We start from the raw sequence: 17,734 nt of genomic DNA, 5'->3' as shown, positions 1-17,734 counted from the left end.
CCATGATAGGCCCCGGTGTGTGATGTTCCCCTTCCCAAGTCCAAGTGATCTCATTGTTCAGTTCCCACCTATGAGTGAGAACATGCGGTGTTTGGTTTTCTGTTCTTGTGATAGTTTGCTAAGAATGATGGTTTCCAGCTGCATCCATGTCCCTACAAAGGACTCATCCTTTTTTATGGCTGCATAGTATTCCATGGTGTATATGTGCCACATTTTCTTAATCCAGTCTGCCACTGATGGACATATGGGTTGATTCCAAGTCTTTGCTATTGTGAATAGTGCCACAATAAACATACGTGTGCATGTGTCTTTATAGCAGCATGATTTATAATCCTTTGGGTATATACCCAGTAATGGGATGGCTGGGTCATATGGTACATCTAGTTCTAGATCCTTGAGGAATCGCCATACTGTTTTCCATAATGGTTGAACTAGTTTACAATCCCACCAACAGTGTAAAAGTGTTCCTATTTCTCCACATCCTCTCCAGCACCTGTTGTTTCCTGACTTTTTAATGATTGCCATTCTAACTGGTGTGAGATGGTATCTCATTGTGGTTTTGATTTGCATTTCTCTGATGGCCAGCGATGATGAGCATTTTTTCATGTGTCTGTTGGCTGTATGAATGTCTTCTTTTGAGAAATGTCTGTTCATATCCTTTGCCCACTTTTTGATGGGGTTCTTTGTTTTTTTCTTGTAAATTTGTTTGAGTTCTTTGTAGGTTCTGGATATTAGCCCTTTGTCAGATGAGTAGATTGCAAAAATTTTCTCCCATTCTGTAGGTTGCCTGTTCACTCTGATGGTAGTTTCTTTTGCTGTGCAGAAGCTCTTTAGTTTAATGAGATCCCATTTGTCAATTTTGGCTTTTGCTGCTGTTGCTTTTGGTGTTTTAGACATGAAGTCTTTGCCCATGCCTATGTCCTGAATGGTACTACCTAGGTTTTCTTCTAGGGTTTTTATAGTATTAGGTCTAACATTTAAGTCTCTAATCCATCCTGAATTAATTTTCGTATAAGGAGTAAGGAAAGGATCCAGTTTCAGCTTTCTACTTATGGCTAGCCAATTTTCCCAGCACCATTTATTAAATAGGGAATCCTTTCCCCATTTCTTGTTTCTCTCAGGTTTGTCAAAGATCAGATGGCTGTAGATGTGTGGTATTATTTCTGAGGACTCTGTTCTGTTCCATTGGTCTATATCTCTGTTTTGGTACCAGTACCATGCTGTTTTGGTTACTGTAGCCTTGTAGTATAGTTTGAAGTCAGGTAGCGTGATGCCTCCAGCTTTGTTCTTTTGACTTGATACCTATTTCTATTTATCTATCTATGCATACACACATACAATTTAGGAGTGTGACATAATTTACCTAAGTTGATTATATTAAATGATTATGCAACTCCCCATTACTTTATAGCTTACAGGTCCAACCTAAGTCATTATTTTTATTGGGGCCTATCACCTTTTTTAAAAATTTAGCATAAATTTTAGTGTCTATAAAGGTGAAAAGAGCCACACTCATGAGATATGCTATTTTCTGACAAATTAGGTGTGGCCTTATTATAATCAATGGAAAACGTTATTTGGCTGTTTTTCTGCTCCCAATCAAAGGCAGTTGCAGTACTGCCTAAGCGACTGTATTTTCCACATGCTCATCTCATGATTGACTCCTATGGTGGTTTTCCCTATTTAATTTTAAAAACACATTCTAAAATTCAGAACCTAGCTTGATGGTACAGTAACCTGTAGCTCTAAGTACTCCTGGGGAACAGAAAATGTCTCCAGAGATGTAGAGCTGGAATCTACACACAGAAGTGTGAGGGGTCCAGCAATTCCTAAGAAACGAGAGGATCCAGATCTGAGTCCCCAACTCTGCCACTCCCTCCCCTCTGGCATCACTATCTGGATGAAACTGGGCTAAGGGAAATGTCAGGGAGAGTCTAAAATGGGTGCATGTGGAGTGGTGTCACGTTCCCATGGTAATAGAAAGTCAGGAAGGGGGCCTTATAAGATACTATTTTTGATTCCCAGATCTTTTTGGCACTGATTGTCAAAGCCATCTCCATGTCTCCCTCCACCTCCCTTATAGCCCTCCCAAAGTGCAGGGGCCCTTTAACTGTTGCCAAAGGTTAGTTATCTGATCAATTCTCCATCAGCTGTCTGAAAACTCAAAGATCAACCCATTCTTCCTTCTCACTGACCCCTAACCACCAACCTGACTTGGCAGATTTTTCTTTCTTCTAGGGGACAGGGTCATTGACAACACACATGGCAGGCCGTATTCATTTATGCTAATGGGAACAAAGTTAATTGTTTGGTAAGCAATTAGTTAAACATACAGATTGGCCACACAATTTTGCCCAAGCAGAACATGGTTACTGTCTTTCTGTCATCCATATAGACCAGGGTTCCACAAAGCTCTGTATTTATACATCAGTACAAAAGCCAAATTCCTTTGATATATGAAGTGAAGGGACTGCCAGGCCTTTCCCCCTTCCTACTTCTCACCGCTTTTAGAAGATGCTTTGTATCATTATAAATGAGCCAGTTATCAACTTATTGCCTCTCAGATCCAATGTCAACCTTCATACCTGCTCTGCCATAATCCACCAGACTCTAAGCATTTCTCCCTTAGAGTGAAAGTGATAGAAACTTTGTCAGTAGAGGGTGCTACAGAGACACTTCAGAAGGAGGAGGCTTCTCTTCCTGACTCTAGTTGCCGCATTTTGCTTTTCTTGTCCCTACCACAGTCTGTCAATGGGGCATGGGTGCAGAGACACCTGGTGATGTTCTGCCCCAGCCACACATCTGCAGTCCCTCAGTGACCAGTGCAGTCCTGCTTGGGCCTAGTGATCACCTTCCCATGGCCCTTCCCATGTGGACACCAAGCGATACAGGCCTTCCACCCATTGTGGAGCCCCAACTCCCTCTGTGCCCCTGTCCACCTGTCCGCTCGCCTGTATCTCAGAGGGCTGTCTCTTGTTGCTCAGCACCAATGGATGAGCTAGAACTGGAAACCCAGCAAAATTATCTGCTACCTCTGGGCTGCAACCACACCTTCTCCAGCAAGGTCTGAACCTCAGGCTTGGCAGGTGGGGACCCTCCCAAGTTTGTCCCTCCTTAGATACTCTCCCTCAGTCCTATGGTATCCTTTAGGGTTATCTTTACATCTTGATGGTTACTTTCCTATCATAACTCAGTAATTTTTTATACTAAACTTCCCTGTGTAAATGACTGTGTATTTTCTGTCTCCTGATGGGACTCCTGTGGATTCACCGTCTGTCCATACGGGAGTGACTTGGGTATCTAGCAGTCTCCCAGCTGACCATTAATTTGACCACCACTTGAAGCCTCACTCTTTGCTTCCTGGACTTTTTCTGTATTCAGCAAGGCTCCAGTGAATTAGTCAGAAAGACTTTGGTTGATCAATGAATGTTTCTGCTTAATAGTTTTGCGAACTTTCACTCAATGATACTCATTCTCTCTTTGTAAATAATGATTTTTTTTTTCAGGCAAAATGGATAAAAACATTGGTTAAAAAAACCCAACCTTTCTTAAAAGAGACTCTATTCAGCTCCTAAGAAATTCTTCTTTATCTGGAAGGATATATAGAGCCAACTTGTGCTGTTTTCTGCTATTGTAATATTCATGAACTCCAGCTGAACACATAGGCTCCACCAGTCTAAAGTAACTAAGTGATCAGTATATTCTTTTAATAAGAAGGGTTTTGAGAATGACATGTGAGTAATTCTGGCCTCCATCATCTGAAGACACTGTGAGCACGGAGGCTGAAAGATGAAATGGTAACTCTGTTATCTTGCTTATTGCAATCCTTTCCATAACCCTGGGGAGTGTGACAGCCGCCACTCCTGACTGATTATCATACATTTATGGATTGAAACACAGAAGGTATTGATCATCTTTCCAGGTAGCAATCTCTTTTCAAAGCAACTGCCAGTTCGAAGAATTCATTTTCTTTTGTGCTGCTGAAAGCTACTTGATTTTCAGAGCATGTTCTTACCTAATGGCATAAAGATTGAAGCTGTATTTTTTTTAATAATGAGCTTTTAATTAGAAGAAACTTTTTAGTAAATTAGATGATAAGAGCTTTTTACAGAAAGGAAAATCAATTTGAAAATAACTTGTTTTCATCAGGTCTTGCTGTGAATGGTTGGTTGCTCTTGGGAGCAGAGTAAGATCTATCCATGGGACAAGCACACTGGAATTACAAAGGACACATCAGTAACATACTGTTAGCAACAGTTGTCTTGGAAAACACATTCAACAAAAGTGTGTTCCCTATGAAAGGGACTCTTCTAAAAATCTGAAAATTAAAAAGAAAAATTGTATTAGATTTAAACTTGGAATCTCACCCCAGAGACATAGTTTTATAAGTAATGGCGTCAATGGCCACTTACGTAGAAAATAAAATCCCAGGAAAAAAACCTCCTCTGTACCTGTCTTGTCATTGTGAACAAAGCATTTTCATTAAAGACCATTTCTTTAGGGCTTTCAGGGTTTGGAGCTTCAAGAGTTGTTTATTGAAATGCAGATATTCCTAGTAGGAATCACCCTTTAAGTCTTCAGGAATTAACTTTATCAGGGTTAAGTCTATCAAGTTGCTTTGTAATCATGACAGTTCCACAAACAGAGACACAAGTAATATTTCTTGGGCTAGAGGTACTGGGAGAGTGACTATCCATTGTTCTACAGCATTTTGTTCCTTATAGGTTCATCTCTTGCTTAGTACATGAAGAATTGCTTGAAGCATACATGGTCCATGTATCCTCCTAGACAGGTGAGCCAAGTCCTCAGGATGCAATATACCTAGAAACACATTCTAAGCAACTTCTATTTGTTCTAGTATTTTTTGGTCATATTTTGCTTTTGGGTAATGTCATAAAAAATCCATATAATAAACAGCCTTCTGAAGTGCATCATTGCATTTACTGTAAGATCATTGTCAAAGACTTTGCCCATTGCCTCATATACTGTGTTCTGGAAATGCAGGAATTCACTGCCTAGTCCTGGAAACAATGACATTTACTAGTTCTGTGGGACAACTGGTTTCTTTTACATTATGGATACTGTGAAGTGTTCTATAGACTCAGCTTCCTTTTTTTATTTTTATTTTTTGCCATTTGCTCTAAAGACTACAATCAAATTTATATCTCATTCATATTTTTATTCTCACTTCTGACTTCACTATATGTTCCCACTTTTGTTTTCCTTTCATCTTTTATGCATATTTTAAATTTATGCTCATTGGTGTATAGTGTGTACATATGTCATATGAATCTGTGTGTAACATACGTGTGTGTTATAAAGTTGTGTGTTTACTAGAACCTTATCTACAAAGCTGCCTTAAATCCTTTCTAGAACAAAGCAAATTCTAAACACATGACAGTTTTATTTAATTCTCACAACAACCCTATGAGATAGATTTAGTCACATGGTTATAGTTACACAATTATATATCCATCTTATAGGGTTGTTGTAAGAGTGGATATAGTTATCTATCCAATTTTTTAAATGAATAAACCTCAAAGTTGTAAAATTCCTTATCAAAGAAACAAAACTATTAACAGAGCTAATCTGAAACCCAATTTCTTTTCAGTTTTTAATTCAAAACCCCATGCTTTTTCTCCCATCCTTAATACCATGTTAAAGAAGAAAAAGACACTAAAAGGGATAATGGAAAGTCACAATTTGTGCTAGGAAGAGTCATTTCCCATTTTTGCTGTACAAACAGAATGTTTAAATAAACACAATTAAACCATCTTAGCTCCTAGAGTAAAATATCCTAAAATCAGGCATCTGACAGGACCCATCCTAAATGGACAGACAAGCACAGTGGGACCACTTGGGTGGTCAATCTGTATTTAGTAGAACCCAGACATTTAAGAAACCTCCCTCAGTACTTGTTAACGAGTTGGTTTTGTAATCTCTTCCTTATACCCTGCATTCAGAGGCTTGGGAATTGCATTTATGTATGCTGAATTTGATTAGTTGACATGACCTCTTTCTTTTCAACAAATAAAACATGAAACTTCAATCTCCAAACCTCTTTGTACATTTATTTTTAATGAGTAATGTTCCCTCATCAGACAATCAAATCACGAGGTCACACAGAGAAGCCTGGAATCTGAACAAGATACCAAATAAAACCTATAAGGAAAAAAATTGCCTGAATGAATTGTTCTCTGGCTGTCAAGATCAGTTAAAGGTACTTGTGATCTTAAGAAACATACACATACATGAAGGAAACCAAGCACATTTCTTATTTCATCATTATCTCTGTGAATATGGGAATTCATTGTAGGGAAGGAGAACAACTCATAAAAATGTGTTTGGCCTTGTTTTGGCCCTTATTTTCAAGGCTCATAAATACCCATATGCCAGGTACCTAATTAGTGTTATAATCTAAGTTAATAGGACAGGCTATTAACTTGTGACAAAATTGCTGGTGGGGGGTAATGCATAGAATTAAAAATGCCACTCAATCAAATACAGAGGGCTCTGCTCTGATTGCCCTCTGGAAGTGGATGAAACCTGGACTCACATCCTGAGTTAGAAGGGGCCTTAGAGGACAGCTAGTCCAAATGCTCCCCTTGATTCTGTTTGAATACCTCCAGTGTTGGAGAACTCTCCACCTCCCAAAGCACCTATTTCATTTTCAAGGCATTCTGATGGCCCAAGGACTTCTAATCACAACCCAGGTGGGTCTTCTACCTAGAATTAAACTCTTGGCAGCAGAGCACACTCTCCCATAATAAGAACCTCTACAGGATCTTTCCACTGCTTTTGTGAGGTCACTGGGAATAAGCAAAACACAGTCAAGTGTCTCCATCTGAAAGACAGCTAAAATGCCATTTGAACAGGTCATATGTTGTAGGACAAGAGACTAATTTGAAGAATGGCTGGCTATGTACTGTAAGAGAGGAACAACCAAGTTGTCTTTGAGGTCCTGGAGTCTGCATGTAGGGGAAGGGAGTAGCTATTAACAAAGTTGAGTAAGCAGTTTGTTGTATGGGTTGTAAAAGGAAATCACTAGCAGCATACACCTTTTGTCCCAGCTACTCCGGGGGCTGGGGCAGGAGTATCACCTGAGCCTTGGGAGGTTGAGGCTGCAGTGAGCTGTGATCACACCACTGCACTCCAGCCTAGGCAACAGAGCGAGACCCTGCCTCAAAAAAAAAAGTGTTGGGGGTAATCACTAGCACCAACCACACTCTTTGCAGATGGGAACTCTTCTTGAACATCTCCAACAACTATGAACTTGCCACCCAACAAAGAAACTAAGATATTGACATTAACTTGATGTATGTTACCCATATGCTCGTCATTCTTCCCATCTCTCAGCCTTCTCCCATCCAAGATAACCACTATATTGTTTATCACTCTTTTGTTTTTACGTATCTCTAGTTTTATCACATATATTCATTCCCAAAATATATTGTTTAGCTTTACTTTTTAATTTTGTAAAAAGGATACACTTGGCCAGATGTGGTGGCTCACGCCTGTAATCCCAGCACTTTGGGAGGCCGAGGAGGGTGGATCACCTGAGGTGGAGAGTTCAAGACCAGCTTGACCAACATGGAGAACCCTTATCTCTACTAAAAACACAAAATTATCCAGGCGTGGTGGTGGGTGTTTGTAATCCCAGCTACTTGGGAGGCTGAGGCAGAAGAATCGCTTGAACCCAGGAGGCAGAGGTTGCAGTGAGCTGAGATCACGCCATTATACTCCAGCCTGGGCAACAAGAGTAAAACTCTGTCTCAAAAAAAAGGGTACACTCTGTAGTTAATATTCTACTTATTTTTTTCACTGAATATTAAATTGTTAAGACTCATTCATATTGTTGCATGTAGTTTATTCATTTTTATTACTATATAATATTCCACTGTGTACATATGCCTCACTTCGTTCATTCTCCTGTCAATGGGCATTTGGCTTGTTTCAAGGATTTTGCTAGTACAAGTAGAGCATCTATGTATATTCTTGTACATGTACAAAAGTATATTTATAAGAAGAACTACTTGGATTATATAGTATGTGAAAACTCAATCGTCCAACTTAATGCCAAACTGCTTTCAAAGATGGTTATAATAATTTACGCTCTTATCAACAATGTATATATAAGAAATTTTGCTAGTGCCAGGTGCGGTGGCTCATGCCTGTAATCCCAACACATTGGGAGGCCAAGGCAGGTGGATCACCTGAACCCAGGAGTTTGGGACCAGCCTGGGCAACATGGTGAAACTGCATCTCTGCAAAAGAATACAACAATTAGCTGGGCATGGTGGTGTGTACCTGTAGTCCCAGCTACTCGGGAGGCTGAGGTGGGAGGATTACATAACCCCAGCATTTACATATATTATATATATATGAATCAATATGATATAAAGATAGATACATGTATGTTTTTCTCTGATTATTAAAGAAATATATGTCCCCTGGTGGAAACATTGAAAAATAGAGATATTATAACACACACACAGAGAAATTCCATCACACTAAAATAATAATCATTAAACATTTTGATGTGTTTTTTTTTCAATCTGTTTTCTATGTAAGTAAATATACTTATTCTCTTTTTATTTTTTAAAACTGGAGTGATACTCTTTTGTAACATGCCATTTTCACTTAACATTACGTCTGAAACGTTTCCTTGTATTATTAAGCACTCTGGAACAATGATTTTAATGGCTATACTGCATTCTATCATATGGAAGAACTATATTTATTTCACCAATTCCTTATGATTGGGTTTTGATTGTCTTCCAATTCTATCATTTTAGATAATTCTGTAATAAATGTTCTTTAGATACATTCATGTTTATTTCCTTAGAGTAAATTCCTAAGAGTGAAATTGGATGGTCAAATTTTTAAGACTTTGGATAAATATTTCTAAATAGTCCACTGATTTACTCTGCTCTATGTCCAGCAGTGTTTGAAAATGCCTGTTTTCTGCACTCTGGATATCACTAGGTATTACCATAAAAAGTAAAATATTTTCCAATTTGATTAGTGATAAGGGGCTATTTCTCTTGGTGACATTTATATCTCATTTATTTTCTTTACTTGCTAGTAAAGTTAATTTGTTTAATAAAAGATATTTATTAGCCATCGGTATTTCATATTTTCATGTTCTGCTCTTTATTTGGTCTTTCAAATGGTCAATTTGATTCCTTCTTCTTGATTTGTACATTCTCTTTATGCATTAAGGATAGATTATTTGTCATTTATCGACGCTGCAGTTTATCCCATTTTTGATCCAAATGACTGATGAAATTGAAGGCAGTATAATAAAGTGATGTAAAATTTTGCATAAAACAGAAAGAAAAGGTGCTTCCCAGAGCCCTGCAAGGTCCCCATGCAGGTAATACGGCCAAGTAAAAGAGGGAAGCGCTTACTCAAACATATGTTGAATGACAAAGCACAGCAAAGCCCACACTCCTGGGATGACGCAACATGCGAGCAGCCTGTTTCCAGCCCTGATAGGCCCTGTAATGAGTCTAGCCATGATTGTCACTGTGACAAAGGCCTCGGGGCTTTCCTGTCTCCTAAAAATCAGCTTCATATCAATTAGTATGTTTAGCATGTCACCAGGGACAAGAGGGAGAAACAGTACTTCCTCCTGAGATAAAACACTTCCATTTAGAGCTCATTAATAAAACCAGCTCAGGAAGTTGTAATCATAACTTAAGCAACAAAGACACACTTCCAGGTCAATGCTTTTGGGAGCAGGTTCATTTTCATCGCTTGCTAAGGACCATATTAGGGCTTTAAGACGCAGTCAAAATCTTTGCCTCAGCAAGACTTTAGAGCTCGTTTAAACTCCCAGCATGCTCTTAGGTCCAGTATTAACTTTTCCATGTTTAATGTTTATTTTCGATAAGAGAAATAAATACATCATAGTTTGTAACTGGGCACTCTGGGAATGAATAAAGAACAGTAACTGGAATCAGGAGGGAGATCCCCTGGGGACTGGACGTAAATAGTTGTCTTGAAATCCAGAAAAGTAAAATAACTTAGGCATGTTACTGTCGGGTTTTGAGTCTTACACATAAATATTTTTATGTTCTTGCCCTCTGCTGCTCAATTTTGGTACTTTGAATAAGGATTTCAATGATGTGAACTTCAACCTAGCACCTCCTCCTTCTCTCTACCACCCAACTTCAAATCAAGAACTGAGAGGCCAATCAATTACACACGGATGATAAATTCTAAGGCCAGTGAAGTGATGACACTTTAAAACTAGTTGCTGAGTTTAAGATAAGAGGAAAAACTGTCTGGTGGAGTCTCTATTTTCATTCCCTTAGCCTTTTATACTAGTCAGGATAATTAGTGCTGGCTGCTGTAACCAACAATCCCCTAAGCGCGATGGTTTAGTAAGACACAGGTTTATGTTCCTTTTACCTCACAGTCCAATGCACAGCAGGCAGCTCTTTGCAGAGGCTGTCCTCCAAATAATGACTTGGGGATCCAAGCTCCTTTCATCTTGGGGTGCTGCCATCCAAAGTGTAGCAGGTAGCTCTAATGGAAGGTAGCTGTGAAAGAGGGAGAGAGAATATGAAGCTGGTGGAAAATGATGCAGGGGTTTTATAGCCATTGTCTAAAGCCTGGTAGCATAAGGCCAGGCATGGTGGCTCACACCTGTAATCCCAACACTTTGGGAGATCGAGGTAGGAGGACCACATAAGCTCAGGATTTTCAGACCAGCCTGGCAAGATGGCAAGATCCCATCACTACAAAACAATAATAAAAAGAATTAGCCAGATGTGGTGGTGCACACCTCCCAGCTACTGAGGAGGCTGAAGTGGGAAGATCACTTGAACCCAGCAGGCCAAGGCTGCAGTGAGCCATGATTGCACTATTGCACCTCAGCCTGGGCAACAGAGTGAGACCCCACCTCAAAAAAAAAAAAAAAAAAAAAAAAGAGAGAGAGAGAGAGAAATAAAATACAATATAATAAAATCTGGTAGCATGGCCCCAAACTAACTGTAAAGGAAGCTGAGGGCTGGGCACAGTGGCTCACACCTGTAATCCCAGCACTCTGGGAGGCCAAGGCGGGTGGATCACTTGAGGTCAGGAGTTCGAGACCAGCCTGGCCAACATGGTGAAACCTCATCTCTACTAAAAATACAAAAATTAGCATGGTGGCAAGTGCCTGTAATCCCAGCTATTCAGGAGGCTGAGGCACGAGAATCGCTTGAACCTGAAAGGCGGAGGTTGCAGTGAGCTGAGATCACGCCACTGCACTCCAGCCTATGTGACAGAGTGAGAATGTGTCTCAAAAGAAGAAGAAGAAGAAGAAGAAGAAGAAGAAGAAGAAGAAGAAGAAGAAGAAGAAGAAGAAGAAGAAGAAGAAGAAGCAGCAGCAGCAGAGAAGCATATATTCCTTTGTGCTTAGGAGAAAGAAAAGGAAATGAAATTTGGTAACCACACAGCTTCGTCTGTACCACATCTTGGTTGGTTTTACCCATATAATGATGTGAACAGCTAAAAGGCCTTTTTAGCCGCTCTCTTTCTATACTTCTCACCAGGATACATTAAATCTCCACATCACCATCCCTTTCTTTAAGACTTTGCAGAATGGATTAAAAGAGTCTTATGACTCTTTACAAAGAGTTACCTTTTGAGGAATGCTCTATCCTGAATGCTTTTTTCTGTCTCAGTTGTTCTCAGCATCTTAGGAAGGTAGAGTCAGCTGCTTCCCACTCTAACCGCATCAGATTATAGCAGGGGGTGTGCATAAGGGATAGGAAAACTACATAGGCTGGACCTGAGGCAGCCCAGACACCTCGGAGCTGGCTGGTGCAAACAAGACAAAAAGAGACGACTCACACCAACTTGCTCCAAACAGCTCCATCAAATGCTCTCTTTCATGAATTGAAAATGTGAAGGGAACAAAGTGAGATCAGGCCTTCAGCTTTAGGTTGTTATCCTGAGATGCCCCAACAAATTTCCCTATTGCTGCATAGAAAGAAAACTGTCACCTTTGGTAACAGCATGCCATAAAATAAACCCCATTTTTATAAGTTGTCTCAGTCAATCATTTAGTTCATTAGAGATTTTGGGGGAAATTCCAAATGTGGCCTGAGAATTCTCTGGCACATCAGAGAAGGACAAATGAAATCACTGCTCTTAAGCAAGGTCGGTCAAGGAAGGATGTGGATAGTCAGGGGCCCATAGCAATTTTGAAATCTTATCAGGTTCCCCCTACCTAAGGGATAGGAAATGTTCCTTAATTAAGCCTCGGTTCTGCTTCCTGGGAATAAGTCCCAAGTCCATTGTTCTACACGATTCTTGCCTCTACTCTATGGATGTCCCTCTGTTTTCAAATCTTTCTTGGCTACGTAAAAATAGCATTGTAGAATACGCCCTCTTAGAAGGGTGATCAACTGTCCCCACTTATCCAGGACGGAGAGTTTCCTGGGTTGCAGGGTTTTCTGTGCTAAAACCAGGAAAATCCCAGGCAAACCAGGTCACCCTGCTACCTTCTTGGCAGCTGGAGAACTTTCTTAGCCTGCTTCCTGCTGGTAGCAAGTTGGAGAATCAAGTTTGGTTTTTTTTGTTTGCTTGTTTTTGTCTTTCTTTTTCTTTTTAGCTTGTTAATAGTCACATCTCCTTTAAGCCAGCCTAGGGTGCTTTGCGCAAGATACCTCACTCAAAAACTTTGTTGACTTTTTGTATTTCATTCTCAACAACTCTATGTGACGAGTTATACCCACAATTTGTTTTGAGACATGCAGTATACTTATTAACAGTTACTTCAATATATCAGATTTCCAATATGTCGGTCCATTATGTCCCACTGGGGAAAAAAATCTATAGCTACCTCTTTAATCCTTGCAATGATCTTTTAAAAGCTTGATTCAGTCTTTCCCCAGAGGCTGAACCTTAGTAAGCTTTTAAACTCAAAGAACTTTACAAATTTTCTCTTTTACTGGTTGGAGATGAGAAATGGTTTAATTTTTCAGCCTGGAAAGTTCCAAAATCTTTGGCCTTTCTCTATTTCCTCTCTATTCTACTTTGAAACCAATCAGTTCTTTTCTGAACTCATTCCTTTCTTTTAGTATTTGATTACATACAACACATAACAACCAGCTCACACTGTCAACATTCTGCTTCAAAACTTCCTACCTCTCTCATCATTTAATGAAGTATGTTACTTGCCTTCCCGATTTTATCAGGTGACAATTTTACCAAGTGTTTTGCTACTACATAACATGGGTCATCATTTTTCCAACCTCTGTCATTGTTTTGCTACTTGCTCTCTGATCCCAAAGCTGCAGCCGCATATTACAGGCAAAACCCTGCTTCTAGTACCAATGCACATATTAGAAAGGTTTTTACTGTGACAGTTCTGTAGATCAAATAATTCTAAGATCTCAGTAGATAAAATAATAAACATTCAATTTTCTACTCACATATCTGTAAGTAACCTGCAGTTCAGGTGATATTAGCTGGATTTAACTGAGCTAGGCTGGATTATAGAATTAACACCAATTCTTCATCATTTCTGGGTTCACCTTTGAGTTGAACCTCCTAAACTAGCTAAAAGGTCACCATTCCTGATGACCTTCAAGGTGATGGGTCATCTAGATGCAGACACTGATTAACAATTCTACCCAGCTGGACTGAGCCAATCTCATTAAAATGTTGCAAACAATTTCATCTCTCACACTGGGAAAAAAATAGTTATTCATTTCACAATATCATACTTTGTTTTTATTATTGCAAAAATTATTATTCTTTCGCGAATTTACATTAAATGTCTGTTAAGTCATTTGCAGTATAGTATTTTTTAAGACGAATAATACTTTAAGCCATTGAGACCAGTAATGAAGAAAACCAATGAGACTGTTTCCAACCCACATTTATCAAGTGCTAATTATGTATACAAGAGCTGTGATGAGTAGAAAAACTGTCACTGTTTTCAACAATAATGATACTAACATATAATAATCATAATAACATAATAGTACCAACATATAATACTTGTAACATAACACTTGTATCAGGCCAGGCAGCATTAAATGCAGTAATACAACATGCAAAACAATCCTCTGAGACAGGTGCTCTATTATCCCCAATTTGTAGAAGAAAGAATTGTACAGAAAGATGAAATACTTTGCCAAGGTTTACATGTACAGTAAGTGATGGAGCAAAGATTCGAACCAAGGCAGTTTGCCATCAAAGCCCAGACTACATAAAACCAGCTTCACGCTGCTTGCAACCCAGTGAAGCAGACTGCAACAGTAATGCAAAACAGAAGACAACGGACCAAAGTGGATCAAGGAGAAGGGGGCTTTTGCATAAGGCTTGGGATGACTCGTTATCAAAACTAGTTATTCACTCAGTGACCTCATGAGGTAAGAGGACACAGGAGAGGTAAGTTTTAAGGTGAAGGATATACCTAGTTACTGTTAAAGCCTAGGTTAACTGGGAAAGGGAGGACTTAAGAGAAATAAGGGGAACATTCCAGGGTGGGCTGATGGTCGTGGAATGACAGGAGCGCCCTGTGCAACAATGAGAAAAGTATAGGAAGGTGGGAGACGATTTTTTATTTATTTATTTATTTATTTATTTATTTATTTATTTATTTTGGAGACAGAGTCTCACTCTCACCCATGCTGAAATGTAGTGGTGCATTCCATCTCAACTCACTGCAACCTCTGCCACCTGGGTTCAAGTGATTCTCGTGCCTCAGCCCCTCAAGAAGCTGGGATTACAGGCATGCGCCACCATGCTCGGCTAATTTTTGTATTTTTAGTAGAGACAGGGTTTCGCCATGTTGCCCAGGCTGGTCTCCAACTCTTGATCTCAAGTGATCTGCCCACCTTGGCCTCCCAAAGTGCTGGGATTACAGGTATGAGCCACTGTGCCCTGCCTGATATTTTATAACAACACACCATTATTTAATTAAACTTGACTCAGCCCGGCCCTGCCGTAAGATTTAACTTTTCCCACCCCCCGTTTTTTCTTTAAAAAAAAAAAAAAAACTTCATAACCAGACACTCTCAGTAAGATCCAACTCTATTAACACAAGATTAGCCTTAGTAATACAGGTAAATGTTCCCTGCAGATGTTACCAACACAGTCAAATGCATATCATGTGGTTTCTCTCCTCTGGATTTAACTGCGGGTGAAAAGCTATTATATTAACCTGCTGAGGTAATGACAATGACTACTTCAGTCCTCCCTACTCTCCTGAAGGGCTTTGGAATGATTTCTTTCCTTGCACTACTGTTACATGAGAAGATGCATATGAAAAGCACCACAGAAATGTATACATCACCACGTACATGTTAGTTGTGACTGCGTAGATTTCAAGCAGAGGATAGCTTTAATTTCAAACATTACACTGGCTGAAGATGAAGTTATATTGAAATATCTCAGAAAATGTTAGCCAGGCCAGTTTCTGAACACCAAAGGTCTAAGGATCAGGCAGGTGATAGGGTATACCCATGGTAAGCTCATGGAGATCCATGGTTAGGGTCTCCTTAGAAACCACCACATCATTCAGTCATTCAACAAATGTTTATTGAGCTCCTACTGTATGCCAGGCATTGTTCTACATGATGGGTATTTAGGGTTGAATGTGATCGACAAGACTCCCATCCAAAAGCAAAGACTCTCGAGCCAAACTACTTCAATTGAAAGTTGCCACTTATGTGCTAGGTGACCTTGAGGACATTTCTTTTCGTCCATTTCCTCATCTGAAAAAAAGGATAGGAATGTTATGAGGATTAAATGTTATGAGGATTAAATATTAAATTAGTTAATATAGCTAATACATTTAGAAAAATGCCAGGCTCATAGCAATGCTATGTAAATGCTTGTTAAATAAATGGAGTATATTTAGTAAATCAAGATAGGCATTAAATCAAAATACAAAGTAATGACATAATTTGGTAAAACAGGGTAATGTGGAAAAGGGTGACAGGGTCCCCTTCAGTTTGGGTGCTCAGGGAGGGCAGTCTTCAAGTGGAGACCTGGATGACAAGAAGGAACTGGATGGTGGAAGGACTAAGTCCGGAGAGCTTCAGGTCAGGAGACTAGAACAGGAGTGAGCTTAGCATGTTCTATTAGGTTGGTGCAAAAGACATTGCCGGTTTTGCCATTACTTTTAAAGGCAAAAGTCGCAATTACTTTTTCACCAACCTGACAGTAACAGACAGAAAGCTAAGCCTAGCTGTGACATATGGAGCAAATGAGAGATGGTGGGAGATGGTGGAAGATGTGGGAAGAAGATCAGAGACAGGCAGAGGCCAGGTCATGTGGGGCTTAGTGTATTGGTGGCTGGGATGAAGAGTTTTGAGTTCATTCAAAGGGAAATTCAAGGGTTCTGAGCAGGGAAGCAACAGAGTTTGATGCGTGGTTTAGGAAAGTCACTTGGCTGCTATGAAGAGAATAGACATGGGGATGTAAGAGTGGGAGCCAGAGGCCAGACAGGCAGCTATTACTGTTGCTCAGGTGAGAAGCGATGCTAGCTTGGACGGGGATGTATATGATAGAGAGGGAGCAAATAGAACAGATGTGGGATGTGGTTTAAAAGTAGAATGGGCAAGATGGTAGTATATAGGATGTGAGAGTGATGAAAACAAAGGAAAGAGTGGGTTGAAGAACTGGGTAGATGGTCGTACCAGATGGAAATACGAAAGTGATAGAGAGATAGACTACAAGGTGGGGAGACACTGGGCATCCAGGAATATTGAGCAAATGGCTAGAAAACCTAAGCATCAGTCCCAGCTGTACCTCTTCCTGGCATTGCAACTTTGAGCAACAATCCCACTCTCATTCTAGTTTCCATCATCAATGAAATGAGAATGGTAGTATCTTCCCCCATCACTTCTTCTTCTTCTTTTTTTTTTTTTTTTTTTTTTTTTTTTTTTGAGACAGAGTCTTGTCTATCACCTAGGCTGGAGTGCAGTGTCACGATCTCGGCTCACTGCAACCTCCACCTCCCGGGTTCAAGTGATTCTTCTGCCTCATCCTCCTGAGTAGCTGGGATTATAGGTGCGCACCACCACGCCTGGCTAATTTTATTCTGTGTTTTTAGTAGAGACGGGGTTTCACCATGTTGGTCAGGGTGGTCTCGAACTCCTGATCTTGTGACCCGCCCACCTCAGTCTCCCAAAGTGCTGGGATTACAGGCTTGAGCCACCACACCTGGCCTACTTCTTAGAGAGTTCTTAAGAATCACATTAGAGGCCAGGAAGTTCTAGGCTGCAGTGCATTATGATTGAAGCTGTGAACAGCCACTGCATTCCAGCCTGGACAACACAGCAAGACCCCATCTCTTAAAAAAACCTCAAGCCATCCTCTAGCCTCAGCCACACAAGTAGCTGGGACTACAGGTACACCTGGCACTTGTCTCCTGAATATTAAGCTTTTAATTTTTTGTTTCTATCACTCTTGAAGATAGTAGACATTGAGGTAAAAAATTAAAAGCTTTATATTTAAAATTTACAAAATGAATCTGGGTGTGGTGGTGCATGCCTATAGTCCCAGTTACTTGGGAGGCTGATGCTGGAGGATTGCTTAAGGTCAAGTATTGGAGGCTGCAGTATACCACTGATGGTGCCTTAGGAATAGCTACTACACTCCAACCTGGGCAACATATCAAGACCCCATCTCTTAGAAAAATGCAAAATTAAATGCAAAAGAAATGGGCTGGGCATAGTGATTCATGCCTATAATCTCAGTACTTTGGGAGGCTGAGGTGGGA

The sequence above is a fragment of the Papio anubis genome, chromosome 6 (genome assembly GCF_008728515.1).
Source record: "Papio anubis isolate 15944 chromosome 6, Panubis1.0, whole genome shotgun sequence".
NCBI lineage: Eukaryota > Metazoa > Chordata > Mammalia > Primates > Cercopithecidae > Papio > Papio anubis.
This window is presented reverse-complemented; position numbering follows the sequence as displayed.